Source organism: Abrus precatorius, unplaced genomic scaffold, assembly GCF_003935025.1.
Source record: "Abrus precatorius isolate BTA unplaced genomic scaffold, Abrus_2018 Scaffold5, whole genome shotgun sequence".
Taxonomy (NCBI): Eukaryota; Viridiplantae; Streptophyta; class Magnoliopsida; order Fabales; family Fabaceae; genus Abrus; species Abrus precatorius.
In genome coordinates this window covers 10,770,344-10,789,926 of record NW_020874395.1, presented here as the reverse complement: position 1 = coordinate 10,789,926, position 19,583 = coordinate 10,770,344, and the positions used below count along the sequence as shown (strand labels likewise).

The 19,583-nt window shown below is 34.8% G+C and overlaps 1 pseudogene; it reads left to right on the top strand.

Moving 5' to 3' along the window:
• The first annotated feature begins 10,241 nt into the window (after positions 1–10,241).
• Positions 10,242–19,583, top strand: LOC113866649 (annotated as a pseudogene).

Sequence of the window (19,583 nt, the reverse complement as noted above, 5' to 3'; positions counted from 1 at the left end):
GGAAGTATATGTTGATGACATGGTAGTCAAATCTGTCAAATTAGAGCACCACCTCATGCACTTAAAAGAAGTATTCGGTCAAGCTCGGCGGCATGGGATGCGGTTCAATCCTGAAAAATGTACATTTGGTGTAGTTGGCAGTAAATTTTTGGATTACATGTTATCCGAAAGGGGGATCGAGGCAAACCCTGATAAATGTCAAGCTATCATCGAGATGGCTAGTCCTCGGAATGTCAAGGAAGTTCAACGACTAGCCGGCAGGATCGCTTCCCTTTCCAGGTTTCGTCCCATAATGGCAGAGAGATCTCAGCCTTTCATTAACTTGCTTAAAAAATCTCAAAAATTTGCTTGGAATGACAAGTGTGAGGCCGCCTTCACCCAATACAAAAATATGCTAGCAGCACCACCCGTATTAACAAAACCGCAGCATGGGAAAGAGATGATTATCTACCTGGCAGTGTCGGATAACGCCATCAGTTCCGTCCTGTTACAAGAAATACCTGAACCGGCCCCAGTTTATTTCATCAGCAGAACGCTCTAAGGTCCCGAATCCTGGTATCAATTAATGGAGAAAGTGGTGCTTGTCCTAGTCCACATAGCTCGTCGGTTAAGACACTACTTTCAAAGTCATCGGATGGTGGTACGGACAGATTGTCTAATGTCCAAAATTTTAAGAAAACATGAGTTAGCTGGTCGGTTGGTAGCATAGGCAATAGAATTATCCCAATTTGATATACACTCTGAAAGTCGACGCCTCCTTAAAGCTCAAGTACTTGTCAACTTTGTCAATGAATTCACGACTCAGCCACACACCAGTTGGGATATGTGCAACTTGCACGTTAATGGATCATCAAACCAATCTGGTAGTGGAGCAGGAATTATACTTGAAGGCTCGAACACTGTAACAATTGAATAATCCATTTGGTTTGGATTCAAAGCCTCTAATAATCAAGCTGAATATGAAGCCCTCCCCGGCCTCAAATTGGCAAGGGATGTTGGAGTAAAACGTGTCACTTGTTGGAGTGATTCAAAGATAGTGGCCGAACAGGTCAATGGAACATATCAGGTGAAGGATTCGGTCATGCTCCAATATTACCAAGAATTTAAAAATATAGAAGCTGAGTTTGATGAGGTATGTGTTTGATACACCCCGAGAACAATGAATAAACAAGCCGATAAGCTTGCTAAGTTAGCCTGCCAAAGAAAACCTGGGCAATTAAAAAGCGTAATTCACCAAGAAATCCTTAAATCGAGCATAGTTAAGCAAGAGTGCATGGATATAGAAAATATACCTCACAACTGGATGACCCCCATCATCCAATACCTTACCAACAACAGCTTGCAAAATGATCCAGACTTGGCTAAGAAGATAAGAATTCATGCAGCCAAATATCTTCTCCTCGGCAAAAACTTATATAGAAAAGGGATTTCAACACCTATGCTTAAATGTCTTGACGATGACCAGGCTAGTTACGTCATGAGAGAAATTCGCGAAGGTATATGTGGAACCCATTCGGGCCAACGAACCATGGCAGCAAAAATACTCAGAGCTGGGTACTATTGGCCGACACTCGCCCAAGATTGCCACGCGTTTGTAAAGAAATGCATCCCTTGTCAGCAACATAGTCCTCACTTGCACCAACATGCCGACATCCTCCACCCTATTAGCTCTCCCTGGCCCTTTGCTATTTGGGGTATGGACCTCCTCGGTCCTTTTCCCTTGGCAAAGGGACAATGTAAATTTCTCATTGTCGCCGTGAATTACTTCACTAAGTAGATTGAAGCTGAGCCCCTTGCTACCATTATGGCTAATAACGTTCAAAAGTTCACTTGGTTACGGATAATGGGCTACAATTTACAGATCGACAATTTAACAAGTTTTTAGAAGGGCTTCACATCAAGCACAGGGTCACGTCCGTCGAACATCCTCAAACCAATGGTAAAGTCATCTTACGTGAATTAAAAAGAAGGTTGGGGTCGGCAAAAGGGGAATGGGCAGAGAAGCTACCCGAGGTACTATAGGCTTATCGTTGTACGCACAAACTACCACAAAAGAAAACCCTTTTCGGTTAACCTATGGTACTGATGCAATGGTACCGGTCGAGATTGGAGAACCATCTTTTCGAAGGGAGAACTTTGAGGAATCGACCAATGGCGAATCCCTAGCTGTCAATTTAGACCTGCTGGATGAAGTCTGTGGCCAAGCAGCAATAATGATCGAAGCTAGCAGAAGAATGATGGCTAGGAAGTTTAATTCTAGAATCAACCCAAGACAATTTTATGAGAACGACTTGGTATGGCGAGTAACCGGAGATGCACGACGAGACCGATGGGAAGGAAAGTTGGCGTCTAATTGGGAAGGACCATTTCGGGTATCGGCAACATTAGACAATAGAGCATACAAATTGGAGACACTAGAAGGAAAGCTTATGCCAAGAACTTGGAATGTCACACATTTGAAGCATTACTTTAGTTAACGACTTGTAATTTGTATTTGGTGTACTCTTTTCCTCGCTTAGGTTTTGTCCTCTTAATAGAAAGTGAAAAGGAGTTTTCCTGGGAAGGTTTTTAACGAGGCACCTTACCAATGAAATATTTCTCATTTTCTCAGTTATGCACTTCTTTCAAGCAATTCCTTTTGAATTATTTCCCTCCTGAGTCTCCTAGTCGATTAAGGATGAATCATTATTTAATTTCCCTCCCGAGTACTCCTACTTGGCCAAGGACGAATCATTATTTAATTTCCCTCCCGAGTACCCCTACTCGGTCAAGGATGAATCATTAATTATTACAAATTCCCTCCTGAGTACCCCTACTTGGCCAAGGATGAATCATTTTGGTTTTCCCTCCCGAGTACCCTTACTCGGCCAAGGATGAATCACTTTTGAAATTACCCTCACAAGTATTGGTTAAGGTTGAATTAATAAATTCTCTCCCGGGTACCCTTACTCGATCGAGGAATGAGACAAACAAAAGTATTTGGCTTAATTGTTATATAGAGACTTAGAAGGAAATGAGCTAAACTTGTATTTCACTTGAAAGAATTACAAAATTTGGGCACTATCGGCCCATGAATACAAAAGAAAATCCAAAAACTATTTAATTTCCCTCCTCTCCAGCATCTGGACCGGAGACATTAAGATCAGGAGCTTCAAGACTAGGGGCTTCGGAACCAAGAACGTTATCATCGGCGTCAGTTAGGTTAGGGGCTTCGGCGTCAGGTTCCACATCATTATCAACCTCATCATACGATAAGAACCTGCCACCAAAGAAGTCCTTGGTGAGGTCAAACTGGAAGTCAGCTGGCACTTGGTAGAATCCATAGCATTGGCGAACAGCCTTATTGAAGCCCGACTCATGTTTAAAAGCAACTTGCTCCGAACACTTGTCGGCAAAGGCTTTCAGGTCAGCCTCCGCTTTTTGCTTTTCAAGAGCCAAGGCCGCCTCCATTTCAGCAGATTTGGTCTTTAAAGCCTCAATCTCCAAGGACTTTGTTCTTAAAGCCGCCTTCATCTCTGCAGATTTCACCCTTAACGCCTCGTCCATCTATGCCATAATGCTCCTTATACTGAGTAACCTCGGCTTCCAGTAATTGCATGGTCTCGGTAAGGCTTGACTAAGTCTCTTTGCTCTCAGCCAAAGATTATTGTGAAGTCGAGTATGCCTTCTCGGCATTTTTTAACTCAAGTATAGGATCCACAACTAATCTTCGGAGCATGGAGGCAGATCGCACTTGCATCTCCGCATAGCACCACCACAATGCTTCCAGATCTAAGTTGTTGACCACATCTTTTCCCAAGTCAGAAAGCAGGTTTGGACCAGTTAACTGACCGGCATGCACCCCGGGATTCAGGAAGGAGTCAGATATAACGACTGGAGGAATCGCAGTATTTGAAGAACTGCTGACCATAGCCATCACAGCACTTTGAGCTTGCTTACGCGATCCTTTGTCACTATTCATTCAGCCGAACCGAATGACTGTGCTTCCTCTTCTTCTCTCTCTCCGCTTCTTTCCCCTTTTCTTTCTCCTTGCCTTTGTCTTTGTGCCTTTTCGGCTGCTTTTCTACAATGGCAAGGTCTCGGGGAGGAGGTCAGGGCTCGATCACCTCAGGAATATGATCCAACTAAGGGTTTCAATGCTCCTCAATGAGTGTGTTTTCAGGTGTCTTGGTCTTCAGAGTTTTACGATATGTCGGCACGTGAACACCACGTTGAGCCATTAGACCTACAATAGAAGCAAAGAGTCAAATCAATACAACTTAAATCAAAAATAAAATCATAAGGACGGAACATACCATCCATGTCCAGACGAGGTTGAGGGGATTTTAATACTAATAGTATATGTCGGGCAGGAAGCTCTCAGGGAAGAGACTTCAAGTAATCCAAAGCCGACAACTCCCCGGTCGACAACATGTCCTCAGGAATCCAGTCATACCGGCGAGGTACCCGGGTCCAGTGGAAGGGGAAAAAGGGGTTATTTTCACTATCAAAGAAGAAATTTCTACCTACAGGGTGGACAGTTACTTTGAAGTAATCGGTTTTAAAACCCTTGAAAGGCGAAGCATAAGCCTTAAACAATGGCAATTCTGGTTGTCTTATTAAAGATATCCATCTTGCCAAATCGGATGGACGAGTACAGAAAAAATAAAGAAATAAGCCTACACTAGGTTCTATATAATGAAATTTACAGAGTACTCTAAAAGCTTGAATAGCCGCCCACCCGTTTGGATGGAGTTGCGTCGGCACTACATTTAAAACTCTTAATACTCCCATTTGGAAGTCATCAAAGGGTAATTTTATACCTAATTCTCTAAATATATAATCATACACAAAGAAGGTGTCGGCCATCCCAGCACCTCCTAGAAAAACAAATTCAAGGTCTTCGATCTCGTCTACTCGACAAGGTTCAATGGATATAGGGTAGGGATCGGAAGGTTCCCATAATGCAATATCAACATGGTCAACAAAAGACTGAAGAATCTTACTTCTTTTAAAATGAGAGAAGTAGGCGGCTACTTCACCGTGTACCCATTCGTATCCAGGAATTATACATGGGGGAAATATCGGTCTTTCCCTAGGGGGGCTCATACTCGGCAGAGGTTCAGAAGAGTCAGAATCAGTGGATTCAGATGACTCGGCTTTGTCATTGCATTCCCTAGAGCGAATTTCTACCTCTTCCCCACTTAGTCTTGAAGCAAATTTCACCCCCTCTTCAGTTCTCTCAGCATTTTGAATATTGACACTAGTCGGCCTAGAGGAGTCCGACAATGAGTCCTCCCATTCCAAGGACTCGGCCATGATAAAATAAGGAAGGTAGAGAAAAAAACTAAACGTACCTCACAAGTAGTCAGTTTGGAAGAAAAGAGAAAATTTGCACACCCTTCGGTTTGAAGTGGTAGTATACACTTCTCGGTTTAGAAACAAAGTGGAGAACAAAAGACCTGGACCACCATGTATTTATAAGGCCTTGGGCCCTCGGACATATGAAGAGACACCTCTCTTCCAAACCGATAGATCTCTTCGAAATTGGATGGTTAAGATCGGACATCCTTTTGTTTCACGCACATAGATCAAGGAAACCCTAAAAACCCTGAAGATTCTAGAATAATCTTTTTTTATTATATTTACCTTTTACTTCAATATTTTCTACAATAATTTCCTGATAAATCGAGTACTCCTTTAAAAGTACATCAAACAAGATTTCTTATCTTAAGTCGAATACCCCCTCGGTATTTTTTCCGCTTATCTTAAGCCGAATACCCCCTCGGTATTTTTTTTCGCTTATCTAAAGCCGAATACCCCTTCGGTATCCTTACACTTCCAACAAACTGAGTACCCCTTTATCTGTGTTTTATGCTGGTTTATATTTACAGCCTTACTCCGTACCTCTTCGGGCTTGGGGGGCTAGTGTACTGGATAGGGAATAACTCGATCCTACTTATAAGAAAAGGAAACTGAGTATCTATTCGGCCTAAGTGGCCGAATATCTTTTGTCAGGATTAAAAGGTAATTAACCCAATTAAGGTAATAATCAAGATATTATTTATTTTATTTTAATTAAAGGGCTAAAGATCAAGACTGGCTTAGCAGGCCCATTAGCCCATTACAGTGCCTATATAAGGAAGGTAAAAGTACAGGTAAAAGGTTGACTTTTCATTACTAAAATAGCATTTATTGCTCAGAACCGAATCCTGACTTCAGCATCGGAGTACCTTTTGCAGGTACCTTCCCCATGTCAGCAATAATCAGAGAGACGTCATCACTACAGATCAGAGACTTAAAGATTAGTGTTTCTCAAGCAAGAACAACAATAATTGTGCTTCTCTTGGAAACTTGGCGCAACACTTCCTTTGAGTTTCAAAACCAAAACCATCAATCATTAATAAATAAATACATAAACTAATTAATCACTTACATCTCTATATTCCAAAGGTGCGATTGGGAAATTGATTTTCTTTCTATATGCCAAAAATCTTAGTAAAGAAATCAAAATGGGTCCAAGACTTTGAAAGTAAATGATATATCGTCAATGAAGTTGTAACTGGAAAAGTAAGCTTAGCTAAATTGGGTACTTCTTGACCCATGATTGAACCGTAGGAATAAGGCACAGTGCAACAATGAGTACCTGGGAATCCTATGTCCTAACTCCTAAGGTTACTTTGTATGATAAGAAGAAAATAGTGGCATAACTTTTACTTTAGCATTGAACTATTGTTGCTTATAATGGCCAAGAACCAGGTACATGACTTGTGAAAAGTGAACGACTTTGAAAAAATGTGAATTTTAAAGGGATTGGAGGAAAAATTCTTGCTTTATGAGATGAGTCAGGCATAAGTGTGCGTGGAAGGCCAAGACTTTTAAAAAATTCTTTATTATACCAATTCATGAGTATGAGTGGAAGGACCAATACTTTGAAAGTAAGTGATATATCGACAATGAAGTTGTAACTGCTTATTACTTCATGACTTCTAGAATTTAAGTTTTTTCCTGCAAATTGTTTTTGTAAAAATAATTAAAAAATTACATAAAAACATGTTTTTCTTGTGAAGTTTCTTACGGATTTCTTTTCATGGAAGAAAAACTTCGTAGATAATTATTTATGCGAAAAGTAAAATTTGAAGTTTTTTTTTCCAGATTTTGGAATGGTAAATTCATAGGTAATTTATTGTGAAAAAAAGTAAAAAATCCCAAAAAAATTTTGAAGATAAATCCACAAGTAAAATTTTAGGAAAAGTTACAAGTAAATTTATAAATAATTTCCTACAAAAGAGTGCATAGAAAAATCTATGTTTGTAAATAAACATAGTCCAGCCTATAGTTAGTAAATGTAACCTGTACTTTATTTAGAAATTTGTAACTAAGTCAATAAGCTTGTAGAAATGCATGTTACATACGAGATAAAATGTCGTAACTTTTGAAATTTAGTTTTTCAAAAACTATATAAAATTAGTTTTTAAAAGTTAACTATCAATATTTTTATTTTTTGTAAAATTAAAACTTAAAGTATTCATGTTAATTTTATTTTTTTCTCTTCACGTTCAAAACAATCTCATTTATTTTCTTCTTTTCTCTTTTTTTATATGCTTTTCTATAACTTCTATCCAAATGTATTTGATATTAAAAAAAATATGCCTATAAATATTTTATGTTTAAATATATGAAGAAAAACTTTATTTTTTATATAATTATTTAATTAATTGATTATAAATAAATAAACTAAGTAACAAATTTTAATATTATGTTAATATAATATACTATATATTCTTTTAAGTTATTTAACACTAATTAGCTAGTTACACATCTAGTTTGTTAAATTATTTTAATTTTAAATACACTAGTTTCACAGCTAGCTTGTTTTATCAAACATTAACTTAAATACTTCATTGTATTATTTTATTTTAATGGATAGTATAATTTTGAAAGATAAAAAAATATTAAATTTTAGATAATATATTAACAAATGTCTACATTATATAAAATTTTATATAAATAATTATAAAAGTAATGTAGATGATTCAACAGTTAGATCCGTGAATCTTACCTTACCTGTTTTGTTTAATATGCATTTTCCCCTTCCATCCACGATGCAGGTGCCTAAAATGAAACTAAAATGAAAAATAAAACACCCAATATTGTCTTTAAAAAAATTAACATATCTTATCATTTATGACGCAGCGTGTTAGACTCAATAATAAACATTTTACTGTGCGTTAGAACCATTATGCAACTTATCTTTCGTTTCCTCGGTCAGATAGAGAAAAGTTTTATAAAAAAAAAAATTATTGTTTAAGAATAAAATATTTTAAAAAAATAGAAGAGTCATAACCAAAATTTATTAAAATTTTGAAAAAAAATTAGAACATTATGATTTTGAAAAAACAAAAAAAGAGTTTGAGAGTTTTTTATGTGTGCAAGAAAAATAGTAGCACTGCAATGTCTGTTTAAACAAAAGTTACCTTAGATTAATTGTATAAATTTATTTTAATTTTGAAAATATTTATTTAATCTCTGAATATTAATTTTTACTATTTTTATTTTTTAAATAAAATTTATTTATTGAAGTGTTAATTAATATTTTAGAAAAGAGAAAAGTTATTTTTGAATAGTATTTTGACTTGACAAGTTGGTTCTTTTACTTCTACATATCTCTAAGTCTATGGAGAACTCTAAGTCATGTAATTTTATCATAAAAATTATGAATTTTGTCGATTAAAATTAAGTTTAGTAAAAAAAATTTAATTTTAAAATTAAAATTATTTTAATAAAATTATAATGTTTATGATACAAGATAATGTAGTTATATATACATCATATATAAAAAAAGTATTTTGATAAAACAATATAGAAAGCGAAGGGAGATTATATAGCTATATTGCAAATTGTTAAAAAAATATATTTTTATTTATAAATGAAATATTTGAATTTAAATATTCATATTAAAAGAGAATTTAAGATAGTGTAAATTATACATGAATCTCTTATAATTTATTGGATAACTAAAAATAATGTAAATTACATGTCGATGTTAAAAAAAATTATATAATAAAATGAACAAATAAAATAAAGTAATTAAGTATTTAGTTATTTAATATATCAAAGTTAAAAATATGACTTAAAAAATTAAAATATGAAATTAATTCTATTTAATGAAAGGAACAAATATATTTGAATTGATTAATAAAGACAATCATTCAATAAAAGAATTAAAATATTATTTGATAAGTTTATAAAGATAATGACTCTATGCAATAACATTACAAATTGCTATATTAATATGGTAAAATATTTTAATTTAAGTAAATAAATAAATTATTTATAATAAAGAATAGAGAAAATATTTAAGAGGTATATTTTTAATTAATCATAAAAATAAAAATTATAAGAAATATATTTATATTAGTTATATATATATATAATTAATCGAAGATGAATATTAGTGAGTTTTAATAATTTATATTACTTAATAATGTAAATAAAAGAATATTTTAGATGATAAATTTTAATTAAATAAAAATAATTGTGTAAGATTTATTTTAGAATGATTTAATTTTTTAAATATATTGATAGTGTGTAAAACTTGAAGTAGCATTAGTATACATGAGTTTTGATAATTTATAATGCATAAAGATAGAGTTATTATACATTACCATTATAAATCATTGTGTTAATAAAATAAATTTAATTTAAATTAATTAAATATAATTAGTAAGTTAGCAATTAAAAAATAACACACTTATTAATTCTTATTACCCATGAATGTGGTTAATTAGGAATTTCATATGTATATAGATAAAAATGAATGAAGTATTTAGACGTGGCCACGTGGGAAGATTTCTAGTTCAAAACATCTCTAATTATGTGGATATTATTAAATGGATTGAACGAAATAGTTCCAAAATTAGACTCTAAATCGTGGTTAATGTGTCAGGCAAATTTTAGGCCTCTATAATTAGTTTTTTTAAAATAAAAATGTTTTAATATTCAAATTCAATAAAAATTAAAATGAAAAGTTATAAAGTTATATAAGATTATTATTTTGAATTAAAATTAATATATAAATTAAAAAGATAGGAACCAAATAATTTTTAAATTAGCTGATGAATATTAATGTTTTTGTTTTCACTTGCTTGACTTGATCGACTCTCAACAACTGTTGTCTATGAAAGGCACGGCACCAGCACATATAATCCGCAGAAGCAAGAATCACTTAAATAACATTGTATGGAATGCATTGTGTGATCATGAATTCTTCTGTACTTAACCTTGTCTGTCTTGCCTTGTTGACGTTTCCTATAGTAATTTGCAAGGCATCGAGAGATGTAGTCTGCATACCAAGTGAGATTGAAACACTTGTGAAGTTGAAAGATCATCTCATTGATCCTTCCAACAGGCTCTCTTCTTGGAATGCAACTGCTAATACCAATTGCTGTGAGTGGTTAGGAGTTGTGTGCAGTAATATAACTGCCCATGGTAGCATTTGAATTACTTGGACTTAAGCGGCAATGACATTGGAGGTATGCAAATTCCTACTTTCATTGGGGCAATCACCTCCTTAACTTACCTCGACCTCTCTAATGCCAGATTCAGTGGGAAGATTCCTCCTCAATTTGGGAACCTCACAAAATTGGTTCATCTTGGCCTTGCAAATTATTACAGTGAAACTCTCTTTGCTGAAAATCTTGATTGGTTATCGGGTCTTTCCAATCTTCAGTATGTTGATTTGGGAGGTGCAAACCTATCCAAATCATTTGATTGGCTCCAAACTCTGAGTGCTCTTCCTTCTTTGACGGACCTACACTTGTCATATTGTACTCTGCATCCTTATGATCAACCATCCTCACTCAACTTTTCATCTCTTCTCACTCTCGACCTTACCGCTGTTTTTTATTATTCCTCTTCTGTTGTCCCAAAGTGGATATTTGGACTGAGGAGACTTGTTTCTCTTCGATTAAGTGGTAATTACTTCGAAGGTCCAATTCCTGATGGCCTTCAAAACCTCACACTTCTTGAAAATCTTGACTTGTCTTCCAATTCATTCTCATCTTTACCTGATTGGATATATAGTTTTCGTCATCTTAAGTTCTTAGACCTTCAATACAACAACTTTTGTGGAAATATTTCTGATGCCGTGGGAAATTTGACTTCTCTGGTTGCACTTGATTTCTCTGAAAATGAGATTGAAGGAAGAATTCCAACTTCTTTTGGTAATCTCTGCAACATAAGGGAAGTTGATTTCTCACGTCTCAAACTCAACCAACGAGTTAGTGAAATATTGGAAATTCTGGCCCCTTGTATTTCCCATGGACTCACAAGTCTTCAAGTTGAGAGTTCTCACCTGTCAGGCAATCTCACAGATCAAATTGGGATGTTTAAAAATATTGAGAAGTTGGACTTTTCCAACAACTCAATTCATGGTGCACTCCCTCCATCATTTGGAAAACTCTCGTCATTAAGGTATCTTGATCTGACCAACAATCAATTCAATGGAAATCCATTTGAAAGTCTTGGATTGCTCTCTAAATTGTCATATCTTTATATTCGTGACAATCGTTTCCAAGGAGTTGTGAAGGAAGATGATCTTGCAAATCTTACGAACTTAAAGATATTTTATGCAAGAGGGAACAACTTCTCTTTAAAAGTGACTCCTAATTGGAGTCCTAGATTTCAAGTTACTGGACTGGAAATGAGCTCATGGAATTTAGGTCCCAAATTTCCATCGTGGATTCAGTCACAAAAATATCTTAAATATCTGGACATGTCTAACGCAGGGATTTCAGATTCTATTCCCACTTGGTTTTGGGAAACATTTTCTCAGGCGTCTGATATGGATCTCTCTCAGAATAGCATCCATGGTGAGCTTCCAAATACATTGGATCTAAGCTCAAATCGCTCACGTGGCCAACTGCCTCAACTTTTTGATACAATGATTCGCTTAGACCTATCACACAACTTGTTCTCCGGATCCATGACTGGATTCCTTTGCCAAAATCATGACAAGCCAAAGAAATTAGGATTTCTCAACCTTGCATCAAATAATTTATCAAGGGAAATTCCTGATTGTTGGCTAATGTGGCCATATCTTGTGGATGTAAATTTAGAAAGCAACAATTTTATTGGGAACTTGCCCCCATCCATGGGTTCGTTAGTTTGGTTAGAGTCTTTGCAACTCCGTAACAACACACTTTCTGGAAAATTTCCCCGGATTTTAAAGACCACTAGTGAGTTAATATTGTTGGACCTTGGGGAAAATAATTTTTCAGGAAACATTCCAGCATGGATAGGAGAAAGACTTATAGATTTGAAATTTCTTCGGCTTCGATCAAACAAATTTTTGAGTCACATTCCCAATCAAATATGTGCTTTGAAATCTCTTCAGGTTTTGGACCTTGCAAACAACAGTTTAGCGGGCAATATCCCAAATTGTTTCAATCACTTGAATGCCATGATGCTGCCAAACAGAAGTACTTATCCATTTATCTATTGTTTATCAGTAAACAGTTCTGGAATTAGTGTTGTGAGCATGCTTCTGTGGCTGAAAGGAAGGGGAGACGAGTATAGAAACATTCTTGGTTTGGTAACAAGTATTGATCTCTCAGATAACAAATTAATAGGAGAAATTCCTAGAGAAATCACAAATCTAGATGGATTGAATTTTTTGAACTTGTCTCACAATCAATTAACTGGTCATATTCCACAAAGCATTGGTAGCATGCGTTCATTGCAATCTATTGATTTTTCGAGGAATCAACTTTCTGGTGAAATCCCCACAACCATATCAAATTTGAGCTATATTAGCTTGCTGAACTTGTCTTATAATCATTTGAAGGGCAAAATACCCACAGGCACACAATTGCAGTCCCTTGAGGCATCAAACTTTGTTGGCAATAATCTGTGTGGCGAGCCGTTGCCCATCAACTGCAGTTCAAATGGGAAAATTCCTAATATTGATCAAAATGGCAATGAGAGTGAAGGACATGAAGTGAATTGGTTTTTTGTGAGTATGGCATTTGGATTTATGGTGGGATTCGGGGCTGTGGTTGCTCCTTCATTCATGTATAAATTATGGAGCTCTGTCTATTGTTGTATTATTAATTATGTGTGGTCTAAACTATAATCTTTTCGGTAGTATGGTAATTACTATTTTATGTTTTGCAAGTTAAAATTATCAAATAATGATGAAGCTATTGATTCACAATATTACTTGGCTGATCAAATTTAATATGGACTTTCCTATCTTTGTCTTGGTAAAATAGGTTATATGGCCCATTTATTATGGACTTTCCTATCTTTGTCTTGGTGAAATAGACCTCTTCTTCGGGTTGAGCTTCCACTACAGTCACCAAAATGCCTTTTCCTTCCTTTTTCAGTGCCTTCAACGTTATTTTGAATGTAGCCCCCTTTCTTCCTAAGGATGGGTCAGCTCGTAGTACCTAGATTTTACCCCCTCGTGCCATTTAATATACAGTTGAGAGATGTTGGCAGTGATTGTTCCTAAACCTTGCAGCCAATCCATACCAAGGACGACATCCACATTGCCCAATTGGATAAGGTAGAATGTTTGTATAATAGTCTCCTTGTTAGATTCATGTAATTATAAGTTTAATTATTGTTAACCCTGTTGATTTAGGTGTTGTAAGACTCGTATAATGTTATATTATGAAATGTAAAGGTTGTACGATTTTGGTATGTTAGGTTGTGAATAAACTGAAATATTGTGTTTGAGTTTAGCCTATGTTAGAAAGCATTTGGATGTGAAATTGGTTGAATTTGGGAGGTTGTAGGTGCAAAGCAATCTTGTCCAGGCGAGGGGATTCTCGCCCAGGCGAGCACGCACAGGGTGAGCATCATGCTCTCTGGACACCATCTCGCTCAATCGAGATAGAGCTCGCTCAAGCGAGCTTATCAGAAAAGAAGGTCAAGATTTGTCTGCATATTTCGTTCATGCAAGATATCTGTCGCTCAAGCAAAATGCGCAAGGGTTGAGGGTATTTAAGGGATTTTCAACATGAAAAACTCATTCAAAACTTATCACACATCTCTCCCATCCATTTTCTCTGAACTCTCTCCTTCTATTACCTAGATTAAAGCCTCATAAACTCTAGTTACTTGACGAACTAGAGTTCGAACCTTGAATTTGAACGATTTCAAGTAAGTTTCTACGGTTTAAATCTAGTTTTTCTCGATTCTTTTCTTATTTATGGGTTCTGAGAGATCTTTCTATTGTAGACGTGAACCTTTGTGAGATCTCTCTGAGGATTCATCTTCAAGGTAAGGGGAGCTTTCTCTGGTTAAGTTTTAGATATTTCTATAATATTGAACTGTATGAGCACCTTTAGGGAGCTGTGTATTAGTCAAAACTGTGTTGAGCATTAAGTAAAAAGTTAGAGTAGAACGTTGTGGTTGTGATTGATGTGTTTTATAAGTCTGATATAGGAAGTGAAATTTTATGCTATTTTGCCATGAGTTTATATATATGAGGTTGAAATAGACTGAGAAATGAGATGAATGTGTGGTAGGCTGATGTGTCGAGTTGGTAGGCCAATGTACCGAGCTGGTAGGCCGATGTGCCGAGTTGGTAGGTTGATGTGCCGAGTTGGTAGGCCAAAGTGCCGAGTTGGTAGGCCCATAGGTTGAGTTGAAAACAAAGGTGCCAAATTGTTTCTACTGTTGATGTTTCGATAATTATGGATGTAAATGAGAATGTGGATAAGAAAACTTCTGTGAATGAATGATACAAGGAACATGTGGTGGAAAGAGATGAATGTCTTTATTGATTATTTTTACTTTTTTTCCTCATTTAATTGTGTTTGTATTATGTAAGCTCACCCTTGTACTTGTTGTTGTTGCTTGTGTGTTGTGTGTCTGGCGATGATCGTACGATGGTACGGGAGTAGATGTTACAGGTTCTGCAACTACCTCCTAGACTGGTCGGTTTGGCTGAGGAAAACTTGAAGTTTGATAGCTGTAAAGATTGTTCTTTTGTTAAGATAGGCTAGGTTGTTTTGGAAGTCCTAGATTAGTAGTTGCAATCTTCAATAGTATAAACATTATTGTAAATATGTATTATGTACTCTGAGCTCTTGCAGAGCAATTTTGTAAATGAATGATATATTGGGAAAATTATATACATGAATGGTTTTTGGAATATCTCATTCATGTATATAATTTATGTTAATTAGTATGGTAATTAGTATTTTATGTTCTGCAAGTTAAAATTATAAAATAATGATGAAGCTATTGATTCACAGTATTACGTAGCTGATCAAATTTATTATTAAGGACTTTCTTATCTTTATCTTGGTAAAATAAGTTATATGTTAAAGTTGCCGTTAGAGATAATAAGTAGTCTCAAACATTAACAAGAATCGACTTTGTGATACAAGTGTAACTCACTTTACATTATAAATTGCTACTATTGACTGTGCCATAAAAACACAACTCGATGTATCTTACTCACTATCCTGCATAAATAACCATTACTAAAAACACAACTCGATGTATCTTACTCACTACTGCATAAATAACCATTACTCTCTTCCTAATTAACATTACAACGTTAGTAGAGTTAGAAGGGTCATCATCATAAATCTAATTTTATTGTTTTTATAATAGACTTCTAAAATATGTATCTTCAATCCAGACAACAACTAATACAATCAAGCGACAAAACATAGCTATTCCTGCCACAAAACAAAAGCTAAAACTAGTAATAATAATATTAATAATTTGGAATTTGAAAAATATCTCAATCGAATGACTTTGCAAATGTTGCAACAAATAGGCATTTTTAAAATAAAAAAAAAAAAAACTAACACCACATTATACCTTTGATTGGGAGTGGTATCTCTAATCTTTGCTTAGATTAAAGTTCAACTATTACATGATTTGGTTGCAAGCAGAGTTATCATGACTAGTTAGTACCTTTCTTACAATTGAACAGATGTTGCACATCCTGAATAATACAGTGTAGGAAGATTGTTTCACCCCCAATGGTAATAAGAATTTCTTATTCATCAATCCATTGTAAATAAAAAGTCAATCTTAAGCTCTTTAAGTTTTACTGACATCAATAGTTTTTATTACATATAGAAGAAGATAAACAAAAAGAAATAATAACACACACAAATAATCAACATATAGAAAGGGAATATTTCTAGATTAGCAATGGCTAGAACAGCACCTTGTGATGTCTCTCACTTCTTAGCTGGAAAACCATAATTTAAGCAAGGAAAAGTCTTACCTTTAGACTATAGTCTCATTAATCAGAGGTTTCAAGTGGTCAAGAAAAAGAAAACAAACATGTTGTAATGGGTTCCATCAATTCAATTCCTACCACTAGAGTGTAAAGTCGTAGAAAGCATATAAAAGAAGAATTCTTCTAGTTAATTTATATTCAATGGTAATGATCAGTCCTACAGTGAGGAATTACACCAGAAAAGCAAAAAAATGTAGTACAGAATTTAGAAAATCACAAATAAAAGAAGAAAAGACAAGTCAAAAACAAATAGAAAGAGAGCAAAGAGGTTCACCCAAAATCTACCAATCTACCTACTCCTCAAACTCTTCACCCACTACATATATTATTATTAACTGTCCCTAAATCGCAAGGGAACCCAAGTTACACGTTTGCTATACCTAACCGCATTATTTTGCCCACTATCCTCCACCATAACACATGCCTCAATGTTCTTGAAGAAAATTACACTACAAATGCCCCAAAATCCTGCTGCAAATCCAACTCCTATATTCCCATGTAAACCTATGATATTTCAAAGAAATTTCCTTCAGCATGTCCAACAGAAGCAATAATTTAAATTCCAACAACTCCCTAATCTTTTAAGCAACTCTTGACTTGACGATGCAATTAGATTCATTCCACAAGTGATGTAGAAGTGATTGAAGTATTTTGAAAGTGACTCTTGAGACTGTAACAAATAAAAGGGACCTTAATTGTAAGCTTAGCTAAATTGGGTACTTCTTGACCCATGATTGAACCGTAGGAATAAGGAACAGTGCCTACAATTAGCACTTGGGAATCCTGTGTCCTAACTCCTAAGGTTGGTTTGTATGCCAACAAGAAAATAGTGGCATAACTTTTACTTCAGCATTGAATTATTGTTGCTTAGAATGGCCAAGTTATGTTACAGTTACTTACCTATTGATGAGCAGGGAAACCAGATTCCGAGGTTCATTTCTTTGATAAAACCCTTACATTCCCACATATGAGTATAGAAGCATGAAACCACTGATTAGATTTTAGCACAATTAACTAACATTATGAATGACTTAAAGTTACATGGAAAACCATATTCAAATCAAGAATATGTTAGGAGTAAGGAATGGAAAGCCAAGTTGTTTTACCTGCAATTTTTGTAATTCCAATAATCTCAACTATAATTAAAAGACATGGTATTGAAGTCTTGGATAGGGTCTATTGTGTGACATGTGAAATGAAAATATGCAGAATCAGATTGGTGTTTTACCTTGAATTTATATTATTTGTGAAAAAGGGATAAAACCTGAGTGTGTTATGATGACAAGGGCATGTTGGTTCTATATGAAATCGTATTGTTCTTCTGTTTCAGGTAATCCGGGTGGTAAAAACAAGTTTTGCACTTTTTGCTTATTGCTGCTTCAGTTGTGCCATTCCTTGGGAGGGTGAACTGGTTCTAGAATGAGGTTAATGGAACGCTTCTAATTTCCAAGATGAGGGAAGAATACCCTTGGGGTATCTGATCCTGTTGATGAACCTTACAATGCAAGAATGCCAGGGAAAGCATGGTGTTGGATAAAGAGGTTCTCTACAATATCTGCTTTTGCATACCGGATACTAGTACACCATGGATATACTTGAGTACTTATTAAATTATTATTTTTTTCAAAAAAATTGTATGCAGTATAAGTTCAATCAGAGTATATACAACTTAAAAATTTATTTTTTTATAAAAAAATGACAATTTTTAGGTAAATTTAGAGATTATCCTACTCTTCTTTCAATTTTCCCATATTGATTTCTCTGTTTAGTAAAATTCATTCATTCTTATTTGTAACAAGTTCTTTTATTACATATACTTTCACAAAATATTTAAAATATTTCACAATCTTCCGGATATGTTGAAGAGATAGACTGAGCAATTCACTGTTATGTTCTATGGAAAGTTGTCTTATTGCTATTGTACTGACAATTGCTAAGAATGTATCCAGAAAGAATTGTTGATAAATATCAACGATCGTAGGGATGTTTACTGAATATTGCTAATATTTCTTAATTCAACTCATACTATTTTCGGAAAAAGGATCCTTAAAATGTAATTGTTCTCTTGAATTTTAGTAGGTTAAGATCACTATGCACTTTAAGGATGAATACAGTCTTTCTCACTTTATAACAGGCTAGCTTTAGATGAGTATTATCTTTCCACGTGTACTTTCGCTGCTATGTGCAACTTACTCATGCATTGCATTGTTTGGTATTTCTCGTTTGTGTTTTCCACAGTTTTTCTATGAATGTACCTTTGCACTTGAGTGAAGATAGTTGGAACAGGAGGCAGTGATGTATAGTTTGTTAAGCCTAACAGTGCATTATCCTAATTAATTCGGAGGGCAAAAGAGATGGACTAGGACTGTAGTTGCAGTGGTGTTCTATTCATCTTTTGTGACAACCAATGTTTGATTCTGGCATGACGGACGAAAAATTTAAATAATCCGGAACCATGTGATCTGGCTATTCACGTTGCTATATATATATATATACATATATATATATATATATATATAAACTTTTTAATAAATTAACAAATTTATTCACATAATGCAATGCAAGTGACCCAGATCTCGTGAGATCACTCAATAATTTTTCCAGTCATGACAAGCATGGCACACTTCTCTCAGCTTATCTTCGTTTGATTTTAAGCCCCTTCATTTCAACATTTCTCTTATTCAGACATTAGAAACCCTTTCACTGTTATATTTAAGACTTTAATTGCATTTTCAGTATAATTTTAGTTCCTAATATTTAGTTTCTCTAATTTTTAAAATATCACTTTAAAATTTCAGTTGCACTTTGCAAGAATATCGGTGTTTAGAGCTGATGTTTGTGCTTAGGCTGTTTTAGTTGAAGGTTTTCATACTTATTACCTGGACAATTAATTTTTAATTTCCCACATCTCATGATTCATGAAGTTAGAAATGTAAACAAAAAAGGACTAAGAAATTAAGATCTATAAAATATTGAAAACATTACATTGTGAACATTTTACAAGAATCATTGAAAACCCCAATCTATTGTATCCTGTAGGAAAGACCATTTGCAGAAATATCGTCCTCTTAAATGCCAAGTAGCCATTTATTGTTTAAATTTATGGTCTGCAGACTCCAACCATGTATTGGCCATGGATGTAGGCATCAAAGCTAGGGACTTATCCTTCTCAAATATGAGAGACAAAGTGTTCTGCTACAAGACGGCGCAAAATCTTTCCAGTGGCGGTCTTGGGCAAAGAATCAGTAACGAAGACCTTTTTGGGGACCTTGAAAGATGCAAGATTCTTCTTGCTATATCTGAGAACCTCTACCTCATCAATGTTTGA